The sequence below is a fragment of the Petaurus breviceps genome, unplaced genomic scaffold (genome assembly GCF_028583685.1).
Source record: "Petaurus breviceps papuanus isolate PSGF00001 unplaced genomic scaffold, PetGlider_PUasm1.0 76, whole genome shotgun sequence".
In the NCBI taxonomy this organism is placed as follows: Eukaryota; Metazoa; Chordata; class Mammalia; order Diprotodontia; family Petauridae; genus Petaurus; species Petaurus breviceps.
Genome location: NW_027186473.1, coordinates 20,537,978 through 20,563,162, shown reverse-complemented (window position 1 = coordinate 20,563,162; position 25,185 = coordinate 20,537,978).

Genomic DNA, 25,185 nt, shown 5'->3' with positions numbered 1-25,185 from the left:
TGTATAAAACATTAATGAGTAACCTCCTACCTCTCTTTCCTGAGGAGGGAAACATTTTTTTCAGTAGACCATCATATGTTTTAACTTTCCCAGAGTTTGTTTTCTGTTTAAAGATCTTGTCATTCACAATGTTGTCATTATTATTTATTGTTTCTTTCTGCTTATTTCACTCTGTATCATTTCATACAAATCTTACCATATTTCTCTGAATCCCCTATAGCCTATTGCATAATCCATTATAGTTCACTGCAGTTTTATTGGTTTCTTTCATGTATTTTCAAATTAATGGGAACCTATCTTATCTCCAGTTCTTTGCTATATTAATGCCTGTTGTTATTAATCTTTTGTTATACATTGTTTTGTTTTTCCTGTCTTCCCCTCCTTGGACTTTATGCCCAGTGGTGGGATTGTTTGGTTAGCTAGGATGACTAGTTTAGTCATTTTGATTGCCCTATTATAAATGAATATGCAAAACATTTTGATTGATTTTTAGTGCCCTATACCAAAAAAGAACATATCTGCAATTTTGTGATCAATTTTGATGCTACATTTTAGCAATAGTACTGGTAATCTGAAGAGCATCCATACATAGTCAAAGACCTTGCTGTAATCTATAAAAGGATCAATTTAAATAATTGGAGATATTTAACATGTAGCATGCTAGACTTCAGGGAGAAGAATAAAATATGTCAGTTGTATTCTAGTATTAAAAGGATTGTAAAGTGAAAAGAGGCATTAAAATTCGAAGGTTGCTTTTCTATGCAAGCATTCTGAAGTTCTGCCTCACTTCTATTATATAAGTCCTTGACAGGAGTGTTACTGTTGTTTTTTTGTTTTTGTTTTTGTTTTTTTTAAGTCAGAACACCACAAAGGCCATTCCAAACAAAGGATCTCAGAAAGCACCATTTACTCTCTACCCCCATTCCATGCCTCCACCATGGTCAGCATCTCTCACAGAGTCCCTTCTCATTTCCATTTGTACTGGGATCTTAGCCATTCAAATTGCCCAAAACTTGAATAAGCTTTGAGAAATTTTGAGAGGGGAGGGTGTTAGCTGTTGGCCTACTGGCAGTTATTTTCTTACTCCAGTGCCTATTTTGATTATGCTTGAATCAAGGCAAAACAAAATAACATCTAATTCTATGTTAAAGAAAATATATTCCATTTGAAAGCTTCAGTCTACTCTCATAATGTCATGAACATTTCTCTTTTCAAGGTTCTGTGAGTAGTGTCCTTAAGTCTGTTATGAGTAGTGATCAGACACATAGTACAACTGAACAAATTCTTTTCTGTAAAGAGATTACTAGAACTCTCTATTTTATCTTTAAATTACCTGACCGTGTAGCACTCAATCTGAATTCTTGTCCTGTATTACACTGAAGACAGTCTACCTCATTGATTGCCTTGCTAACTGACTAAAATATTAGCAAGCACCTCCGGAAAATGATAATCTAACTACAGCTATTTTATATGACTAAAAGGCATTTACTAGCCTAGCACAAATAATTAATAGAATGTGCTCCATAGACATTTTCCATTATTCTTATGTATTGCTATGGTGTGAAAATGTCTCATATTTCATATTTTATTGAAATTATCTTTTTATTTAAACTCTTAGAAGAGGCATCATTGTAGAGTGGAAAGTGGCCAGTCTTTAACCTAATACAGGGTTAAAGGCCTGTAGATCTGGCATATTCTAGCTTTGAGAATATGGCCAAATCACAGTGACATACGTAAATCTGAAAACTATAAGTTCTAGATAAATTGACCATTTGTATAAGTGAAGGGAATTTTTATAACCAGATTTCAAAGTCTGTGGCTACTTTTTCCCCTTCACCCTCCCAAAAATTCTAATACATTTGGGAATCTTTTTCTTGAAAATAATATAACACTGCCTAATGACTAATATATGAAATTGAAGTGATCTTTTGGAAGTGGAAATATATGTCTTTTTAAATTAGCATAAGTGGTCAAAAGAGAAAAGGAGAAAGAAGCTTGAGGAGGGACAGGGTGGAAAAGAGAAAAGGATGAATGGGGGGATGAGATTAAGATGGAGGAAATGCACAGAAATCATAATTGTTAATGTTAATGGGATGAACTCACCCACAAAATTGAAGCAGATAGCAGAGTGGATAAAAAAATAGAACTTTATAATATGATGTTTACAAGAAACACACTTGAAAGAAAGAAACACACAGAGTAAAGGTAAGGGGATGGATCAGAATATATTATGCTTCAATTGAAATTAAAAAACAAAACAAACAAAAAATGGGGGTAGCAATCGAGCTCAGACAATGTAAAGCAACAATAGATCTAATTAAAGGAGATAAGCAGGGAAAATACATTGTGCTAGAAGATATCACAGACAATGAAGTAATATCAATACTAAAAATATGTGCAACAAATACAATAGCATCCAAATTACATTAATTTAAAAAAGCAGTTTTTCACAAATAAAACCAATGTAGCCAAGTTTAGAAGGAAAGCAGAAAACTATCAGGAGGCATTTATAGCAAGTTTCTCTGATAAAAAAAAATAATTTTCAAACATATAAAGAAATGAATCAATGTTATAAGAATACAAATTATTCTCCAACTGATAAATGTTCAAAGGAAATGAATAGTTTTAGAAGAATAAATCATACCTAGTGGTATTCATAAAAAGTTTTAAATCATTATGGATTAGAGAAATGCAAATTAAAACAGGAAAGGTTGAGCAAGTTGTGGTTTGTAATTGTAATGGAATAATGTTGTGCTGTAAGAAATAATGAGCATGATGCTTTCAGAAAAAAAAAAGAAGAGGAATTATATACATCAACTGATGCAAAATAAAGTGAATAGAACCAAGAGGACATTGTTCATAGTAACAGAAATATTTAACAGTGATTGATTATGAATGACTTAGCTATTTTCAGCAATACAATGATCTAACAATCAAGAGTGGGGAACTTGAGGCCTCAGGGCCACATGTAACCTTCTAGGTGCTGTCTTTTTACTGGGTCCAAGTTTTACAAAATAAGTCTTTCTTTTTTATTAAGGGGATTTATTCTTTGAAGTTTGGATTCAGTCAAAAGTCTCCACTTGAGGATATAGAGGGTCACATGAGACCTCAAGGCCATAAGTTCCTAACCCCTGTGGGGAAAAAAAAAAAAGGACTTATAATGAAAAATGCTATCCACTTTCAGAGAAAGGACTTTTAGAATCTGAAGGCAGACAGAAGTAAAGTATTTTTGACTTTTTAAAAATTGTTTTCATCTGCTAAATTTAAATTTAAATCTGTTTTCATCTTTCATATTGTAATTGATATGCAAATACATTTTGCATGATATCAATATTTGTTATAAAATTGGTTACCTTCTCAAGGAGAGGTGTAGTGCAAGAGAGAGAAAAGGATTTGGAACTCAACATTTAAAAAAAAGAATTGTTTTTATACATAATTGGAAAAAAGTAATATATTTTTAAAAACAAAAAAATCCTCCCCAAAATAAAAAAGGGCAATTAGTACTTTTGAATGATTTGGGAAATATATTTAAAAATTTATAAAACCTCCTACTTTATTAATTCATTGCTATTCCTTTGCTTTGTGTTTTCCTGTTACATAGATACCAGGAAAAATAAATATTCCATTGATTGTATTAAAAGCATTTAAAATTGCTTATGTATAACATTTTTGCAGTATAAGAAGTGATAGTTATTAAAATGACGTGTCCAATAGCAGTTCTTTCTCTTTAATGAAATGACAGATTCAAATGGGTATATTTTCTACTCATGAAGATTCCAAGACCAGCATAGATGACAAATATCTTGTGGCACTGAAATACTTTACAGGCATGGTGTAACTAAGCTTATGAGCTCCTTGAGAACAGGAATTATTTTTTGTTTTTCTTTATGCCCCACCCCCAGCTCTTAATACAGTGCCTGACATAAGGCAGGAAGTTAATAAATGTTTATTGGTTGATTGAAACCTTATTGCTTTGATTAGAAATTTCATGAAGAGGGGAAGACTTGAACACAAAAGCAATTAATATACTCAAGCAGAATACCATATCTACAAGGGAACAGGATTAAGCAAAGTACTATGACAAATCAGAGGAAGAAAATACACTAAATTTAGGGGTGAATCAGTCAAGTAAGGTTTTTATGGAGAAACTGACATTTGAGTTGGGCTTGAGGAAAAGAAATAGTTTTAAAAGTCTAGAATGACAAGCTGGAAAATGTGGAAGAGGGATTTAGATGAATGGAATTAGGAATACATCCTAGTACAGATTATGGAGGATGTGAGCAAAGTCACAAATATAAGAGATGGCCAGGACAAGGTGGGGGAGGAAGAGTTGGACTGGAATAGGGGGTACATGAAGGAGAATAGTATGAACTAAGACTAGAGAAGTAATCTGGAGCCAAATTAGCCCTTAACAGCAGAATTAGGAACTTATTTTTTTTTTATTTGGTAGGCTATGGCAATCCAATAAATATATCATTTAGGCTTTAGTGGTCCAATGAATAATTCCAATCATTTTAAAGCATGTTTACTTAGTCTTGGTTGTGGCAGTTTTATACTTTTTTTTTAACTTCTAAAATGGATGAAATTCCCAGAAGCCCAGAATGTCTTACAATGAGTAAGTATGAAATGACTGCCTTATTTTATTCTAGGTGTTTGCAGGAGAGTTATACAGGTCTTTAACTACACATAAATAAAGCAGGTGATTTCCATAGTCAATTTAAATTCTCATGAAAGCAAATATGTTCTTGCCTTTCAATTACTTTGTAAAGCTCTTTGACATTTTGAAAGATTCTACATAAATAATCAACTAGGGTTGTTTGCATATCCACTTAAGCTAGTTGCAATCATAAAGAAAAGAATACCTGCCTCCAACACTCTGTCCACTATTGCTGAGTCTGTAAAAGCAGGGGAAGAAGGAAGAAAAAAAATGGGCAAGGGGGTAGAAGAAACTTACATGATAACTTTATTAGATATTTAAAAGGAATAGATTTGCAGTTACATATGCAGTCATTCTTTTAATGACACTGTGTTATGGAAATGCTTATTTTACTTCATAAACTAAAATTTAAAGAAATAAAACAATTTTTAAAAATTAACTTAAAGATATTATCCAGTCTGCAAAATCTAAGTTTGCTTTCTTCAAAACACATGTATTTTCAAAATAATATGGACATTTAGAAATATAAATGTATGGCTTTCTTTAATACATTATGTTGACTCAATACAAACCTACAAACATAACCTGGAATCATAATCAGAGCAACACTAATCTGCTTTTACTTTTTATGAATATTTATATGAGAGACAGATGTGGAGGGGAATGTTGTTGCCTTAAAGTGCTGTCATTAGGGAACTGACAATAAAACCCTATTCCCAGGTGCCTTGGGAGATTTTACTTATTTATTTTTTTTGCCCTTTGATATTTCTTAGAAAAATAGTTCTTTGTGTGAGGGTGTTGTTCTCTCAACTCCACACTGCAGGTTTGCTCCTGCAGTGCTTCTGATCAACCTACTCAGTGATGAATGAAGATCACAGAGGGAACAGGGAATAGAGGGGTTATCAGAGGAGAAGAGAAAAGAGCTCACTTCCTTTCTACCATCTAAGCTAGTCAGGCAAAACACTGAACTCTGCATAGTGAACCCCAAGGGTTCATGCTGTGACCGAACAGCAATTGTGACTTCAAACACGTAAAGGTGATAGTATTGGGAGCTAGGAAATGATGAATGACTTAGCAATGCCACAGTAGGTGAATGCCAGAAAAATTCTCTTCCCATTTATCTGTACTTCAGACTGTTTAAAACAAGCTTCATGCAATGCTATAAGGATTTATGGCTGTAACACCCGTCTTAATGTTCTGAACAAGCACTGCAAAAGCTTTAGGGCATTTTCTGACTCAATTAAAATCAATGTGCCTACAATGAAGATCACCTGATCATGACTTCTGAAATGGGGTTGCAGATTGAAAGTTCCTTTCTTCATAAGTTCCAGTGAGGAATTATTTATGCTGATAATAGATATGGAGTAATAAATATCCATACTAAAAACCCATGACAAAACTCATATAATGAATTTTTATGTATAAATCATATTTTCTTTGACTTGAATTGAAAAGGCCTGCTCACCTAGCTATTCATACACTGCCCTGTGGTTTTACAACTATAGAGTTCCTTGGCATTTTATGAAGGAGCTAGCATTAAAATAAGTTTCAAGTCATTCTGAATCCTTTTTCAAACTAAAGAAATAAATAATCTCGCTAATAAATAGGAGCTGTTACCTGCTAATAATGGTGCTCTTGATAACTTATTAAGTTTAGCTCTACACAAAATTGTGAAATTAACAAAAAAAATTGTAAACTTTATTATCTGTGCCCTTCAATATATTTCTAAAAAACTGGTCACTCACAGATATTCAATTGTATCTAACAAAATTCTGGCATGTATTGAATTCACTAAGTTTCTAAAATTGTTTTCAAAAAAGTATCTGTTAAATTAAAGAACAAGAAGATATAACTCAGAATCTCAGTGCTACAAGGGAAGTCAGAGATCATATTCCAAACCTACCTGAAATCTTGAATACTTTCTATAATCTAGCCTTTATTAAAATACAAATTTAAAAAAAAATAGATACTGAAGTCAAGAGGATTCAAGTTCAACTCCAGGCTCAGATGCTATTTTTATGACCCTGGGCATGTCTACCTTAGTTTCTTCAACTGTAAAATGAGGATAATAATAGCAGCTATTTCCCTGGGTTATTGTGAGGATCAAGAAAGGTACTATTTATTAAGCACTTGGCATAGTATTTGACACATAGTAGGTACTTAATAAATGTTTTTTCCCCTTCTTTTAATAGAAATTTTATTGATCCCCAAATCAGGCTACTTTTTGATTCTTCTGATGGTTAGAAAGTTGTTTGTTCCCCAAAGTGTACCTTCTTTTTCATTATACCCATGACTATTAGATCTTTCTGGGACCAACAGCAACAATTCTTTTTCTCTTCAAATATGTGTGTATTTCATCACACCCACCACACACACACACACACACACACACACACACAAAATCTGACTTCATCCTAAATCTCCTCTCCAAGATCTCATGCCCTAGCTCTATTAAACAATTCTTATTATAACATGATTATATACTTTCTCACCATCCTCATCACTTTTGGAGATGAAGGGGTAGAAGTGGTGTGATATGTGGCTATTTTTACTCCTAAAACAACAGAGCCCCAGAACTCAACATGATACACCAGATGTATTTGAAAAAGTCAGAATGTACTGAGTATAACTTACCTAACTGCTGACACTGACCAATTTAAATTGGGGCCAATTACTGCAATAGTTTAAAGACTACTCTCTGAATGAGTGTGTGAGGCTTTGTAAAAACTAGGCTCCACCTGTTACTTCCATCCATTCAATTCATACATGTGTGACTGTGTGGTAACTCAATATCCATAAAAGAGAAGGGGAAAGGAGAAAAATTCTTACTTAAGATCTGGTTGTCCAAAGTAGCTTAACTAGAGCAACTGAGATGTTGCATCCAGATTGGAATGGTAGTATTAGCAACTCCTAATATGTCTTCATAGACTTTCTTGTTTCTACAAACACATTTCTATCTGAACACTGTTCCAAACTTTTGAGGGTCCTAGAGTGGTGATTGGATGAGGAATAAGGATCAATTTATTGCCTTTGATTTCAGATCTATGTTCTGGGACCACGAAGGTCATTAGTGGTTGAAGGAATTGAGAGTATGAGATTAGATCAAATGACATGCAAGAAATAGCTTGAACTAGTTTATGAGAGTTAAGTGCTAAAATTTCAACGTAAGTATTTACACATCACAAATTAGCAACTGCCTTGCAAGAAATTCTTTATTTATTGTTTCATTGTTTATGTAGATTTAAGAAAGTGATGGAAAACATATTAATAATGTAGATGAAACTAAAATGTTAATGGCGAGTTCATTTTCCTCCCAGAGAACTGGTTGCTAAGTATTAACCAGCCTACTCTTACATATTTTCTAGTTTATTCAAGGTTAGATATTAAATAGTTTGTAGAGGATATTTCTGGTGACCCAAAGTATTTGATCAAAGGCAAATATTTTTTTTTCTATGAAGCATTATTTATGACAACAATGTGAGATATTCTGGAGTGTTTTTAGTATGAAAGCAAAAGAAATCAAAAGTCTTTTAAAACTACATAGATATATAGAATAGTGGCCAATTAATTAGGGACTAATGAATCTTCTCAGGGAATTCAGCCTTTTATGGCAAGTGCAAGAAAAAGTGGCATTTAGTTGCTCTCTAAGTGGATCAAAGGCCTCTCAAAAACTGTTGCTTATAACTGTTCTCCTTGGGATTCTACATATAAATGCTAACTTAGAATTTGTAAGGTGAGGGAGAATAAACTTCTAATATAGCAAGAACTCAACAAGGAAAAAGGAATATTAATTATTAAATAGGAATATATAAATGTATTATTACATTTTTCCTAGCAAGAAGATTCAATTCCTTTATATTCTCAAAAAATAGGATGGCATTTGGAATAACAAAATTCTAAGGAGAAAATTTATCCTTATGAATCATAAGAAAATGCACAGAAAAAAAACATACTATTAAAAGAATATGCATAGTATTTAACAGAGCCCATAGCAATTCATAACATTTTATCCTAAGATTAATTTAATTTTTAGTGCCTTGTGAAACTACTTGCATATTGCATTTTCAGTCCCCAAAAGCCACCTATATATGTTTTATATGAACTGAACAGAAAGACTTTGGAATATATATTTTTGTAGTATATTTTCTTAACTTGAGTGAAAGATTATACATGTATCCCTCTTAGTTCCATCTTTCTTCCAATGTCATAGAATCTCTAGATTATTCCAAATCTCAGTTCTTTAATGTAGTATGTCAGCTGTCCCCCTCAATTTTGTATCACACTATTATAATGGGGCTCTTTTCTCCACAGAACATTTATAGATATTCTATTCCTGCTTCCAGAACTCTGGGGGATTGGCATTTGGGCAAGTATGACTGTGCACATTGACATTCTGATAATTGGCTACATCATTGGAATTTTTGATTATACTAAGTGCCACAATTTGTAGAAGAATTAGTTCCAAGGACTTCTGGGGAAAGAGCTTGAATTTGAGGGCTAAACAAAGATGGCAGAGTAGAGCTTTCTGAGGAGATTTCTTACCATTCCCCTCCAAACAACTTTAAAATATTTCCTTGAACCAAATTCTGGAGTAGCAGAATCATTATAATGTTAGAATGAGACATTCTTCCAGCCAAAGACATCTTAGGAGGTCAGAGATTTGTGACATTAGGATGGGAACTGGCTTAGAGTCCACATTGAGGAAACAACAACAGTGGTACTAGGTGGTGGTGACTGAAGCTGTAGAGGTTCTGGAGCTCTCATGCAAGAGCTGATGTTAAGGAAACCTGATAACTATACAAGAAGAGATTGCAGGGAACTAGTAAGTACAAAGAATTGGAAAGAATCCACCAATCACCACCTAAAAAAGGTCCCAAAATGAACACTCAGCAATATTATATACAAATATCCAGAGCAACTAGGTCAAAGAGAAAATACTCCAAGCAGTCAGAAGGAAATCATTCAAATACTGGAGAACCACAGTATGGATCACAAAAGATTTAGCAGCTACCATGTTAAAGGAGCAGAGGGACAGGGAAATAATATTCCAGAAAGCAAAAGAGCTGGATTACAGCCAAGAAAAATCTAGCCAGAAAAACTGAGCATAATAATTAAAGGGGGGAAATGGATATTTGATGAAATACAGAACTTTTCGTCAATGATTAAAAGACCACAGGTGATTAGAAAACTTGACTTTCAAATACAAGACTCAAGAGAAGTACCTAAGAAATAACTTTTAAACTAGAGGGGAAAATGGTGGGGAGTGGGCAAAACTTGAATCTCATTCACATATAAATTGGTTCAAAGAGGGGAAATAGATACACATAATCAATTGGTAAAAAGTAATCTATTGTACACAGCAGAGAAGAAAAAGAGGGGGGATAATATAAATTAGGGAGTGATAAAAATGGAAGTGAAGATTAAGGGAAGTAGTGGGCAGAAGCCAGATTGATATTTGAGGGAGTGGATAAAAATGGAGAGAAAAGAATATAAAAAAGAAAATAAGATGAAGGGAAACACACAGTTTGTAATCATAATTGTGAATGTGATTGGGATGAATTCATCCACAAAACAGAAACAGATAGCAGAATGTATTAGAAACCAGAATCCAACAATATTTTGTTTATGAGAAACATACTTAAAACAGAAAAACACAGGGAGTTAAATCAAGTGACTGAAGAGGAATCTATTATACTTCAACTGAAGTTTAAAAAAAAGGTTTTTTTATCACAGATTTAGGTTTATTATCACAGATAAAGTAAAAGCAATAATAGAACTAACAAAAATGTATAAAGAAAGAAACTAAATTGATAAAAGGAACCATAGAAAATGAACTTATATCAATACTAAACATATAAACATACACACACACATATACACATCAAATAGCCTAGAGTCCAAATTCTTAAAGGAAAACTTAAATTGGCTACAGGGGCAAAGAAACCATGCAACTATAATCATGGGGGACCTTACCTCTCCCCTCACAGAACTAGATAAATCTAAGCATAAAATGCATAAGAAAAAAGACAAGGAGATGAATAGAATCTTAGAAAAATTAAATATGATAGCCATCTCAAGATAACTTGATGAGAGTACAAAAAAGTATTATGTTTCTCTCAGATGTTTATGGTATCTTTATAAAAATTGATACAGAAAAGTAGAAATGCTAAATGTACCCTTTTAAGAAAATTATGTAATAAAAATTAAATTCAACAGAGGGACGTACAGGCACAATTAATAAATAAATAATACATATTATTTAAATATTTATTTATTTTATTTTTATTTATTATATTTTTTATTTTATTATAAATATTTTATTAAAATATGTAATAAAATATTGTTTAATAAATAATAAAATAAAAACATACAATTATAAAATTAATTGTAAACCAAATAAACTAATTTTAAAGAATGAGTGGCTCAGGCTTCCACCCTCCCCAATCCATGTAAAAAGGGGACTCTAAACAAACTTTGGAGCTGCAGAACCCACAAAATGACACAGAGAAGCTGACCTCCCACCGAGGACACCCCGGCAGGCCGGCAGGAATCGGCCGGCGCAGCGCTCTGGGAGCAGAGCCCAGCACCACGCTGAGGCTTTAGCCCCAGGGCGGGCCTGACCAGCCGCCAGCCAGAGGGACTCCAGATCAGCAGCAGCTGTGGCCGTTTCCAGATTTATCAATACATAGATGCGAGGACAAGGTGAGAGGCCAGTGCAGTCTGGACTTTGGGATCCAGTAAGTGGGAGTGCGTGGCTTTTACCCCCAGGGCGAGAAACTGCTGAGATGCCAGCACAGCCAGCCAGCGCCACGTGGCGGCTTCAGCTCCTGGCCTGCATAGTGTAGGGGGACCAAGCACCAGTCTGAGGGGTAATCGCTCTTGCTTTAACCTGCTTGGATCTGGATTGCAGTCTAGGGTGAAGGTCCTGGGGTGTGTGTCCTGCTTGCCAGAGTGAGTGGAGACCTCAGAGAGGGCACCCCTCTAATACCTCTGGCAGCTGAGAAAACCCCAGCGTTTGGGACGAAAACTCCCCTGTCTGGTGGCAGAGTCCTACTGTGGCAAAAAGCCCAAAAGTCAAATCATTGAGTGGCAAAATGAGCAGGCAAGGGAAACAAAGCAGACAGAAGATTCCAACATTACACTCCTATTTTGGGGATAAGAAGGAGCAAGGCATAGAACAGGAGGAAAACAGTGAAGTCAGTACTCCTGCACCAAAAGCTTCAAAGGAAAATACAAGCTGGTTACAGGCCAGAGGACCTTAAGAAGCAGATAAGAGAAGTGGAGGAAAAATTGGGAAGAGAAATGAGAACAATGCAAGAAAATTATGAAATGAGAGTCAACAGCCTGACTGAAGAAAATAATACCTTAAAAAACAGACTGACTCAAATGGCAAAGGAGGCTCAAAAAGGCAATGAGGAGAAGAATGCCTTAAAAAGTTGAATTTGCCAGATGGAAAAAGAATCTCAAAAGATCACTGAGGAGAATCATTGCTTCAGAATTAGATTGGAGCAAATGGAAGCTAATGACTTTATGAGAAATCAAGATGCTGTTAAACAGATCCAAACAAATGAAAGAATAGAAGGCAATGTGAAATATCTCATGGGAAAAACCACTGACCTGGAAAATAGATCCAGGAGAGATAATTTAAAAATTATTGGACTACGTGAAAGCCATGATCAAAAAAAGATCATAGAAATCATCCTTCAAGTAATTCTCAAGGAAAATTGCCCTGATGTTTTAGAACCTGAGGGCAAAATAGAAGTTGAAAGAATACATTTATCTCCTCCTGAAAAAGATCCCAAAAAGAAAACTGCTAGGAATGTTATAGCCAGATTCTGGAATTCCCAGATCAAGGAGAAAATAATATAAACAGCCAGGAAGAAACAATTTGAATATTGTGGAAACACAATCAGAATAACACAGGATCTGGCAGCTTTTACACTGAGTAATCAAAGGCCTTGGATTATGATATTCCAGAGGTCAAAGGAGCTGGGATTCAAACCAAGAATCACCTACTCAGCAAAACTGAGTATCATGTTTCAGGGGGAAATATGGTCCTTCAATGGAATAGAGGACTTTTAAGTATTCTTGATGGAAAAAACAGAGTTGAATAGAAAATTTGACATTCAGATACAAGGAGCAAGAGAAGCGTGGTAAAGAGGGAAAAGAAATCATAAGCAACTTATCAAAGTTGAACTACTTACATTCATATATGGAAACATAATAATTATAACTTATGAAACTTTTCTCAGTATAGCAATAGTTTAAGGGAATAGAAATGTACATATATATGCATCTATACATATATATGTCTACATAGTAGGGTATATAGGTGTATGAATACATATGTGAATATGTGTATATTTGTGTACAGGTATACATAGACAGAGGGTACAGGACCAGTTGAATAGAAAGGGATGATACTTAAAAGATGAAATTAACAGGTGAGAGAGGAATATAATGAGAGGAAATGGGAGAGAGAGAATGCCATAAATTATCTCATATAGAAGAGCAAGGGAAAAATATTACAATGGAGGTAAAGAACAGGAAGCCAAGTGGGAATGAGCCAACCTTATTCTCAATGAATTTGGCTTAGGGAGGTAATGTCATACACACTATATAGGGTATTTCACCCTACATAAGAGTAGGGGGGAAGGGGATAAAAGGGGGGATGATGGAAAGGAGGGCAGTTTTGGGGGTAGGGAAGTTGGAACCACCCACTTCTGAAAAGTGGCAGGATCAAAGAAGAGAATAGAACAAGTGGGAGGTGGAATAGGAGGGAGGGAAATATAGTCAGTCTTTCACAATATATCCACTATGGAAATGTTTTGCATAGCTACACACATAAAACCTACATTGAACTGCTTATCTTCCCAGTAATAGTGGGTGACAAGGGAGGTAGGGAAAGAATCTGGAATTCAAAGGTTTAAAATCAAATGTTTAATACTTTATTATTATTATTATTATTATTATTATTTTACATGTAACTTGGAAATAAGATATACAGGCACTGGGGCATAGAGATCTACCATGACCTACTGGAAAGTCAGACAAGGCATGGGGGAAGATATAGGAGAGAGCAGATGGGAGAGGGGACATTCAGTGGGATTGCTCTTTTGGGGTGGTGACTAGGGGAAAAATGGGAAGAAAATTTGGAACTCAAAATCTTGTGGAAATGAATGATGTAAACTAAAAACATAAACTCCAAAAATTAAAAATAAAAAAAATTGATAAATGATTTTGATAATAAAGGGTGATATCAAATAAATTAGAAGATCAAGAAAAATGTACCTAACACATCTACGGATAATGGAAGAATTTATGACCAAATAAGAGATGAAGGGGATCATAGGAAGTAAAATAAATTTTGATTACATGAAATTATATATATATATATATATATATATATATACACAAAATAATGCAGCTAATGTTGGAAGTAAAACAACAGAGAGGGATTATTTTTAAATTTAATGTCTCTGACAAAGGTCTCATTTCTTAAATATGTTAGGAAATGGGTTAAAATTATAAAAGTTAGATAGATTCTCAAGTTGATAAATTGAATTATGTCCAAAGAGCTATAACATTGTAGGCACCATTTGACCAGTCAATACCACTACTAGGTCTATTGTCTAAGGAGACCAAAGAAAAGGGTGAAAGACCTATATGTATGAATATTTATAGCAGAGATTTTCTATGGTGGCAAAGAATTGGAAATGGAGGGGATGTCCTTCACTTAGGGAATGACTTGACAAGTTGCTATATGTAATTGTGATGTAGTACTATTGTGCTCTAGAATTGGTGATAAGGAAGGCTTCAGAAAAACCTGGGAAGAATTACATGAACTTATGCAATGTAAAGTGGGTAACACCAGGAAAACCTTATATACAGTGTCATCAATATTTTAAGGATAATTAACTGTGAAAGACCCAGATATTCTGATGAAAACAATGATCTGAGGCTGTTCCAAAGGACCCATGATAAAAAAAAATGCTATCCATCTCCATAGAGAAACCTGATTAGCTTGGAATATAGACTGAAACATGTTTTTTGTTGTTTCCTTTATTTTTCTTCTTTTATTTTTTCTGTGTTTTCTTTTTTAACATGGCTAATATAGACATATGTTTTGCATGACTTCACATGTAAAATTGATATCAGATTGCTTGCCCTCTCAAATGGGGGGGGTGATAAAATGGGAAGGGAAATGATTTGGAATTCAAAATATTTAAAAATAATTTTTAAAATTGTTTAGGTGTGATTGAGATATGTTTAAATATATGTATACATATATACATACAATATACATATTCATATACATACACATGCATGCACATGTACATGTTCATAAAACCATTACACATTTTGTGTATGTATCTATAAGTTCTTCAAGGATGTGCCTTTAAGAGGATAATTTTTAATTTCAACAGTGTATGTACAGTACTTTTCTAGCCTGATACAATGATAGTACAGTACACCACTACACATACATAGCATGTTTTCACTAGCTGGGGTTGTAGTAGTGACCATGGCCACCCTTTCCTCTTTTATCTGTTTTCTCCTTTTTGCCAGAAGCTTGTGAAAATCAATGGCCAGTTTTGTGAACTGGTATTTTTCCCATTCATGTTTCTTGAGCAACCAAGGGAATAAAGTGGCTAGAGTGTGATGGTGCTAAGAAAGAGTAAACACCAGAGAAAGGCAATTTGAAAAATCAAGTTCATCCATTGGACAATTCCAAGGATGGTAAAATTTAACAAGGATACTTAGTCTTGCAAATTGTCTCTAATAACTATTCTAAACACAAATGTGCCCAGTAAGCTATCTATATCATCATACAAGACTTTGAAAAAAATGTTGAAGACAACTGGATGAAGGAAAAAGTCATATAACATTCCACTAGGAAGTTGTGGGTTTTTATCATTGTATTTATCTTAACTCTTGGCACTCTTTAATTCAACTATGTTTTAATTCATTTAGTTGAACTATCTTTTAGTACACATATTTTTATCTTATGCACAAGCTCTCTTAATAAAAAGCTGTCAAATATCTTTTGGGAAATTTGGTCATAATATCTTCACTCTATTCCTCTATTTTAACAACTTTATTATGAGAGGAAATTAGTTTATTATGGCCTGATCTGTTCTTCATAAAGTCTTTCTACCTTGTGGAAATCTCTTTTCCTCTAAGTAACTACAAATTGGACCATTCTATGATTTTAAGGTGAATAAATATCAAGCTCAGCATCCTTTAGTTTAATGTGTATACGTTTATGTAATAACAATTACTCATGCAACAATAAAGTTTGCATTTATTTTTTTTCTTTGTTGGAGGGGGAAAGCAGAGCAATTGGGGTTAGGTGACTTGCCCAAGGTCACACAGCTAGTTAAATGTTAAGTGTGTGAGGTCGGACTGGCTCCAGGGCCAGTGCTTTATTCACTGTGCCACCTAGCCACCCCAAATGTTAGCATTTTTCCAAATCACATTCCCCCAACAACCCTCTGAACTAGGAAATATGAAAATTATTACCTGTTTACAGATAGAGAAAATTAAGCTCAGTGATATCAAACAATATGTTTACCATGAAACATCTACTCTCAATTCTTTGTTTAACTAACGTCTGTTGCAATTTCTTCTATAATACTATGAAACACTCTGCTCTTCTCTTTGCAAATTTGGACATTTGTCCATCATTAGCCCCTCATTCAGCACGGGTACTTAAGATTGCCAATAGCAGTTCATCAATCACATCTGAAGTTTGTTTGTTTGTTTCGGTATCCAGGACAGATGAAGTAGGTGATCTCTTCTCACTTTATCATGAGTTTCAGGTATTTCACCTATTTTTGTGTTTCTATTGTTGCTTTTCTTTCCCTTGTATCATGAAGAACATTTTGTCTTGCTGGGGAAAACAGAAACAAAATAGGAGCTGAGTAAACATGCCTTCTCTACCCTTTATTTTTATCTTCCCACCCATTCTGAGTCACACTTCTCTTTCTTGATCTCACACTTACTTCTAAGGCAATTTTAAAACAGCTACTTCAACAGCACAAACCACATTGCTCTCTCACCAAATCTTATTTTTTCTCTACATTCTCTCTCATATCTATACTCTTCTCATCAATTACATAGTTTCCACCCTAGTTCAGGACCTAATCACCTCCAACTTGGACAGTTATGTGTGTCACTATGGAGAGAGAACTGGGCTGGGAATTAGGAAGACAAGTTCAAATTTGACCTCAAATACAAGCTTACTGTGTGCCCCTGGGCAAGTCACTTCTCTGCCTCAGTCTCCTCAACTATAAAATGGGTCTTCTAACAGTAGCTAACCCTAATGGTTGTTGTAAGGATCAAATGAGGCAATGTTTGTAAAGTGCTTACAAGCTCCTGGAGGGCAAGGACTACTTAATTTTTTTTTCTCTATTTATTCCCAGAACCAGAACTTAATTGTGCTGTGGTACATGGTAGATAAGTAAAGCATTCTTGTTGGCTGACTTTAGGATTTATTTCAAGACTCAGTTTCTACTAAGCTTAATAATTTATGTCTTAAAGTATTGTCTATCTCAGATACATCTAAACTAGGAAAGATAGCCTCAAGCTAAAGGAATGAAACCATGATGGCAGAATTTAAGGCATCAGTAAATAGGCAGAAAAGGTATTTAGGAGGCATACATTGATTCAACACATATTTTAAATGTGTCTATTAAGTGCAAAGTATTGTGCTAGGCACTGGGGACGCAGATATAGAAATGACACAATCCCTGCCCTCAAGGTACACGTATTTTTCTGGGAGAATACATCATGTGAAGAGAGAGGGAAGCCAATACGAATTATATTTTTAAAGTTATTTGATGGTGTGGGGAAGATGAGAAAAGAAGATTAAGATTTAGATAGGTCAGGAAATTCATAATGTGGGAGATGAAAGGTCAGATCCATGACTGTATTCAATTCTTATGCAGGTTTTCCATACTGACTTTGAGTAAATTATGTGAAATTCCCTTTTCTCCTTGTTAACTTGAAAATGCCATTTGAATCATCACAATTTCGTGGAAAGGACTGAGAAAATGTAAATTGCCATTAATTTAAATCATTCCTTTAGTGTTGTCCTGAAACACAAACCAGAACTATTTTGTGAATACCAATTTACCTGATGTGTTAGAAATGCAGGTACATACTTTTTAAGTAAGTATGAACTGTTCATAATACATGACTGGTTCTTTATGATTTTTATTACATGATCTTAAATGGCTTGTACAATAGAGGATATTTTCATCACCAAGCATGATCTGTGCTTAAAGTAAAATGTCACATTGTCCACATAGTCTAAATATATAATTCCAATGACAGGTAGGAACACAGAGGGTATGGAGTTGTCTAAATGGTCCAGTGCTTGTCTCACTTGGTTAAAGTTTGAAAGCATAAAGTTAAACTGGCAAAAACTGATGAGAAAATCTGTGTTTATAACTGTACTCTACTGCACAATTTCAGTTTAGTCCTAATGGTATCTGCAGGGAAAAATTATGTATCACAGGAAACACTGATTAGCTGAAACTATTATGTCTTTTGTGAAAGAAAAAGTCCATTTACCTCCTGATGTCTGAGAATTTACACCATGCATTGCTTATTAGAGGACAGTAGGTATTTAATCCCAAATTCATTTCTAGCAACTTTAATATCTTTTGAAATGTTAATGCAGCCCTATCAACTGCTTCTTTAACAGTTTTGGTTTAAAGCCAAGAGATAATTATTTAGTATTTAAGCATTTGAATGAGTCACAGTGTATCAGTATCTAAATGGTGTGACATTTTCCAATGGACATAATGCCACTTAAATGATATACTCAATCTTGCTTCTCAAAATTAAAAGTAATGCTCAGCTGAACATACCATGTAGGATCACTTAGAAGCTACTCCTGTTTGTCTTGTGCATACTATACAAACTCTGAAGAACAGTAATTACATTTAATATGATTCCAAATCTTTTAAGTAAAGAGATCTGAGAATAAACAAAGAAGGAAAGAGGAACTTCATCTATAATTTTTAGCACAAGAACCTGTAGGTATTTATGGAACGGAAATATATCTAAACAGGAAAAAATAAAAATCTTATCTGAGTATCAGACTTATTACAGTATATCCAATACAAATGTACCCAGTGCTAAAAAAGAAAGTTTGGTGTTTTAATTCAATGTGCATAATATAAAAGAACATTGTACCATAGTCTATTTATGAGTTTATTTGTTTGTTTGTTTATTTGTTCATCAGCATGCATATATGATTTTCTGGATTTAGAAAGGTCGCTTGGTTCAACAAGCTTGATTTCTACCACACAAAAATGCTTTTGCCTATACAGTATAATATACTAGTGTAGCTTTAACCCAGCTGAGAGGCAGAATGGAGTAGGCAATAGAACTGGATTTCATAGGAAGAACTGATGTAAAGTCCTCACTCTGACATACAGGTCATGACCTGATCACTCATTTAGCCTCTCAGTTCACAAGGAAATTTTCAGGAATTTAAGATGTAGAGAATTGACTGACCTATTGAATGAAAGCATTCATTCCCTTACTGAAGAATTGACAGGTCTAGGCCCTATCCTCATGCCTATCACTCAAATACATGTCTATCTTCAATGTCTATTCATCGAACTATTTAAGACCAGTCAAAAGTCTTAGAATGATTCACTTTGATTTTGGTTAAGTGGGACAAATAATCCATTGCCCAGAGCCTTCAAAATCATCAAAGCCAAGTTACCAAAGCCTGAATATATCACACATAACTTATAATAGATTCATTTGTCATCATTAGGTACTAGACATAGCTACAGTATTTGCATTATTAATACCCCTCTTTTTCAGAATGTGTTGACACTGTATTTCTGAATGGTGTTTTGAAAAGTGGTAAATATTCCATGCTTATATGACTTTTATAATGAAGTTAAATCTTTCCTCTAGATTTTTGGGGGGAGGTAAGGTAATGGATAAAATAGACTATTTTCAAACTGAAACAGTAATATTGAAGACCTAGTACTTTCAACTGGTTTTACATTTTTTTCTACTTCTCAGTAGGGAGATGACTCTGTGTACTCATATACCAGCATATTCTACCATGCCACAAAGACTTCAGGTATATCTCCAGTGGTGAGATAGATAAATTTATGGATAGATAGACAGACAGACAGATAGATGGATAGATAGATAGATAGAGCTTTATAGCTGTACATGTAGCTATAAAATATAAATTTGTATATTCCTATCTCTATCTATAGATTTTTAGCTATAGCTATAGAACTATAGCTCTAGATATAGCTATTGAGCTATATATTTATAGATTGTATATGTATAAGTACAGCTTGTATATATATATGTATAAGTGTAGCTCTATAAACAGATTTGTGCTTATATCTATAGCTAAGCAACTATATCTATAGATAGAAAGATGGCTATAGATGTAGCTACATAGATATACATTTATATGTTTATAGCTATATAGATGTGTAACTAAAGCTATATAAATATATTGATATATAGAAATATATCTATCAGGGGTGGCCAGGTGGCACAGTGGGTAAGAATGCCAGGCCCTAGAGTTGGGAGACCTGGGATCAAATCCAGACTCAGATACTTAGCACCACACCCAGAAATAACTGTCTGTGTAACCTTGAGCAAATTACTTAACCCCAATTGCTTTAAAAAAAAAGAAATATATCTATCTAGATATATATCAATATCTAGATAGATATCCATGAATATAGCTAGCTAGTTATATGATTTACACCCTCCTCACTAAATTCAAAGAGATTTATTACTAGTTTGGTTACCTAAGGAGTGAGTTTTTCATTCATGATCATTTTTAAAAATCATATCTTTGATAGATAGGTCATTAACTGTATTAGTCAAAGGAGTTTCCATAATGAAAAAAAAATCATAGATACTTGAAGCATTTGAACTATTTAGAGGAAAATAGTGAGATACATATCACTATGTAAATAAATATATAGCACTATATATAAATACACGCACATATATGTGTGTGTTTGTTCTATGAATCAGTATAAAATAATATTTATCAGTGTTTACAAAGTTTATTACAGAGATTTGTATTTTGAAAGCAGAGAAAAACCGGGTGCATTTTCACAACCAGCAAGCAGCAGAAATGGATTTTATTTCAGGGAAAATTTTGAATGACTCTTGTAAATAGACTGGTCCTTAAGGAGCACTTATTTCTAGAGATAGTATGATACAGCAGAAATATTGCTGCAGAGGAAATGTGGTAAGTTAGAATGTTGAATTTTGAGTCAGAAAGAGAGATTGAGATCCCAACTCTGATATCTAGTGGCCATGTGACCCTGGGCAAATCAAGTTACTTTTCTGAGTCTATCATCTGTCAAAGGAAATAATTAGATTAGATGACCTCAAAGTCCTTTTGAACTAAACATTTAAATATGTAAGATTTGAGGATTATATGCTTCTTTGAAATGACAGTTAGGAGGCTTAGGATCTCCTCAGAACCTTTACATTGACAAGATGATCCAGGTTCTAGTAGAATGTCTAACACTAAGTGCTGTAACATAACAAATTATTCATTCTCTCTGTGCCTCAGTTTTCTAATCTATAACAGAACAATGCAAAGGACATGGGAGTGGCTAGCAGTTATTTCCAGAAATATAAAAGCAAGCTTAAAATTTCTAAAGATGAAATATATGAGTCTTCATTTAGTCAATATAGACAACTATGAAATCTTTCATTTAGCTTGGTTTATCCACCTCTCTTTTTAATTATTTCATGAAATGAAACAAAAACACAAATTCCCTGTGAAGACTGAAACTATCATTCTGACTTCTCCTTGGAGGGCTGACAGAAGAGCCATCTTGAGGTTGCTAAGGGAGCTGTGGGGCTGCTGAAGGGATAGTTGATCTTTTTGGAAGATTAATTTTGTTCTTTTTCTCAAGCAGAGGATGTGATGTGAAATTCTTTTAGTAGAAATAAACTTCACAGAATTCTGGTAAAAAAAAAAACAAGTACACATTATGCTATTTCAGAAAAAATAGTCCAGGTACTTAAATATAGTATTATTTGTACAGTAATACTGAAAATGATGACCACCCTTTCACTGGTTTGTCTCTCTGCCTACTCAGAGAATTGAATAGAAAAGAATTGGATAGAAAAAAATCGATTTGATTTTCACATTAAATCCTAACTCACCATGGTCAATGTGACACAATGGTATGCCAGTTGTCATAACTTCAGATTGTTGTGCACTTTCAAATCTACCCTGCTAAATTGCTATCTCTTCATGAGAAAGCACAGTTCATTATGGCAACTCAACACTGGATTCCTGGGAAGTGTATTTTCTACACAGAAAAATCAAAATTGATAATGGCAGTGGATCTCATCAGAGGGCATAGGCACAGGTGTGCTTGGCAAGGAATTGTCTCTTTGGCAAGTTAAAGGGTGGGGGGTATATTTACAAATCCAGCCAGGGAAATGTCTTTGCAGCTGCTATGGCAATGGTAAGACATGAGCATAGTGCTTTTGGGCCATAATTAGTATAATATATTGGTTCTGTGGTTGTAGGTGGTAAACTGGGAGGTATAATAGAATGGGGGCAAGATAATTATTTAAGTGGCATTATATAAGAAATACTCTGCTTTCACGTTTATTAGAACATTTCACATTATTGAAAAGATTAGCATTAGAATTTTGCTCTTTTAGCTCTAATCTCTAGTCATTAAATTTAAATAATTCTAAACTTGAAATATCTGGGAAAATGGTAATGAATCCTCATTATTATTAATAAAAATAACTTTATCTTAGAACATATTGGAAATATAGACTGGAGGAAAAAACATTTTAAAGTTGGAATAGCATGGTAGGTTGGGTGGAAATGTTTGTTAGTTTGTATACCATTCAGAGAAATTCAATTTTGAGTGATAATGATATGTTTTCAACATTGTTTTAGTGGGCACTGGGTACAATGAACAATATATCAATTTTCTTCCCATTTTCAATCTCAAATTATAAATTACTCTGGCAAAGTTTTATTGTGAAATAGCAGCTGTTACTAGGAACAAATAAATTAAACTGATACAATGAAGAAAGGAGAAAATTACTATAATAGCCAGTATACTAATAGACAAAGAATATTTATGCAAAAAATAATTTGTTCTCTATTGGAAATTTAATTTTCTAGAAACTGAGAAAGTTACTATAGTATTTTTGCTTTCATTATCATTACCTTGCATTTTCTCTTCTGTGAAGTCTGGGTGGTAAATAAGACTACTAATACAGCTGAGATAATTTCAATTGGCCTCTTTTTGAACCTTTCTTCTCTCAGAAATTAGAAAATATCTCCTTTGGAAACTACTTTAAATACTCAAGCTGATGTCCTTATTAGAACATGCTAATAGTACTTTTACATTTTGAGATAATTTATCTTCCTTTAAATTTGATATGAAACATCAAATTTCTTATTGATTTTGTGTCCTTGGTAACACTGCTGAAAATGTTTCATAAAGTTTGAAGAAACATACATGCTTTTAGATCACTAGTGCACATAATTGATTGTTTCTATAAATTTGAGTGGACTCCCATAGTAGAAAAATGATTCTTCTTAACTCAGTGCCTTGCTCATTAATGATTTATAAAATACTATGGGGAACAAAAAATATCTACAAGGATTTCTAATAAGATACCAATTGAATTTACCATATTCCTACATCGAAGGTGAATACAAAAAAGGCAACACATAAGACAAATTAACCTTGTAACGTTTCATTGAGGGTTCCAAAGCAATAACCTTTATAATATAGTGCTTATGAGAGATTTAAAGTACTGGCTGACAGCTAATAAAAATGCACATTTATTGTCATTACTGCGTTGTTTTCATATATATGCATATATATATATATATGTATATATATATATATATATGAAACTAGCAGAACGAATGTGCATGCAGCTTTTGTACAGGCTGGGAAGAGTTGCCCTGACAGCTTCCAGGAGAATGTGTGTGAGGAGAATGGAGCAAGGTTAGATGAGGAGTCTCCTAATGTAGAAGCTCTCCCCATACGAAGAAGAAGGCAGGAGAACCACCGAGGCAAAACAGAGTCCAGGGAGATAATTGAGGATTTCACTCAACAGGAGATCACTGATATATTGAGTAGATTTACACAAAGAATGGGGGAGTCTTTAGTGTCTTGGATAGTAAGAATCACTGATGAAGGCGCCGGAGGAATAACACTGGACAGTGAGGACTGTTTAAAATTCATAAGTATCAGTCAGAATCCTTTTGTACACCAGGCTTTTAGGGATCACCATATGCAAGGAGGAAATAACCAAAGGAGTCTTCTAGCTTTAGCTGCAGAAGGTTGCAAAAAGCAATATCCAACTGAATCTATGTGGCCTAGGGGAGACAGACCCTGGTACTCACTTAGAGACTGTATGAGAAAACTAAAGGAGGAGGTAATGAAAACTGCTATCCTGATTGGAGATGCAAATGCATATTATGATACCCCCCTAGGAGTTCCTCATAGAAATATCATAGTGAAGACAGCTCCTCCTGCATATAAGCACCTAATTCTGACTCTGATGGCTTTCACTTTCTGGTTTTGGGACTCAGTCTTTTGGTATCTTAATAAATTTTCTAGTTTATTTCCTCATATGGCAAACATGACATATTTTCTAATGGATAATTATATCAGCATATTTGTAATCTCTATAGGCATTGTGAATATGGCATTGCTGATACATTTGGCGACGAGGATGGGATAGATAAGTTCATGATTATCATGATTTATTTACTTCATTCATACAATTAAAAGGAAATAAAATAGAAGATTTCTTTCCAAAAAAATTCCTTCATCCATTCAGGCTGCATATTTGGCATTCAATTTCAACAAGAGTAAAATGAAGTTTAGATCTTGGTTCTGTTGCTACTTTTGTCAGTGAGTAGTGAAGGTACCTTAGATAAAAGACTTTATTCTGATCAATCAGGATCATTTTGTGTTCTATTTTTCATATGCCTAAGACAAAAGGCAAAGCAGCTTATCACCTGATACCTCATAAACAGGTGATGATGATGATGATGATTTTTTGGCTACAACTATTCACAATGAGCACCTTCAAAAGGATCATTACCTATGTCAATATAAGCAATGCCTATGTTCAAAATAACAGCTCATTCAAATGGGAAGGACAAATAGGGTAATAGACATTTTATTAGCATGCTGGATTTTCTGTGGGAAAAATGTAATCAGATTCACTATTTTTGAAAATTATACCAGCAAAATTGTACTCATATGGCAGTTAGATGAGTGCATAAATGCTCATGTGTAGTATTTGAGAATGTTGTAAGAAGACTGTTTAAGCATTTCATTCAAATTGTTATGTGAGAGATCATTGATTCTGCAAAATAATGCAAAAGTGCTTTGAATTTATTGCAACAGGGGACCTCTATTACATTGGCATTAATGATTGTTTCAAGGTCATGGAATTCTTCTGAATACTCAACAGAATTAGTACAATTGTAAAGGTTACTT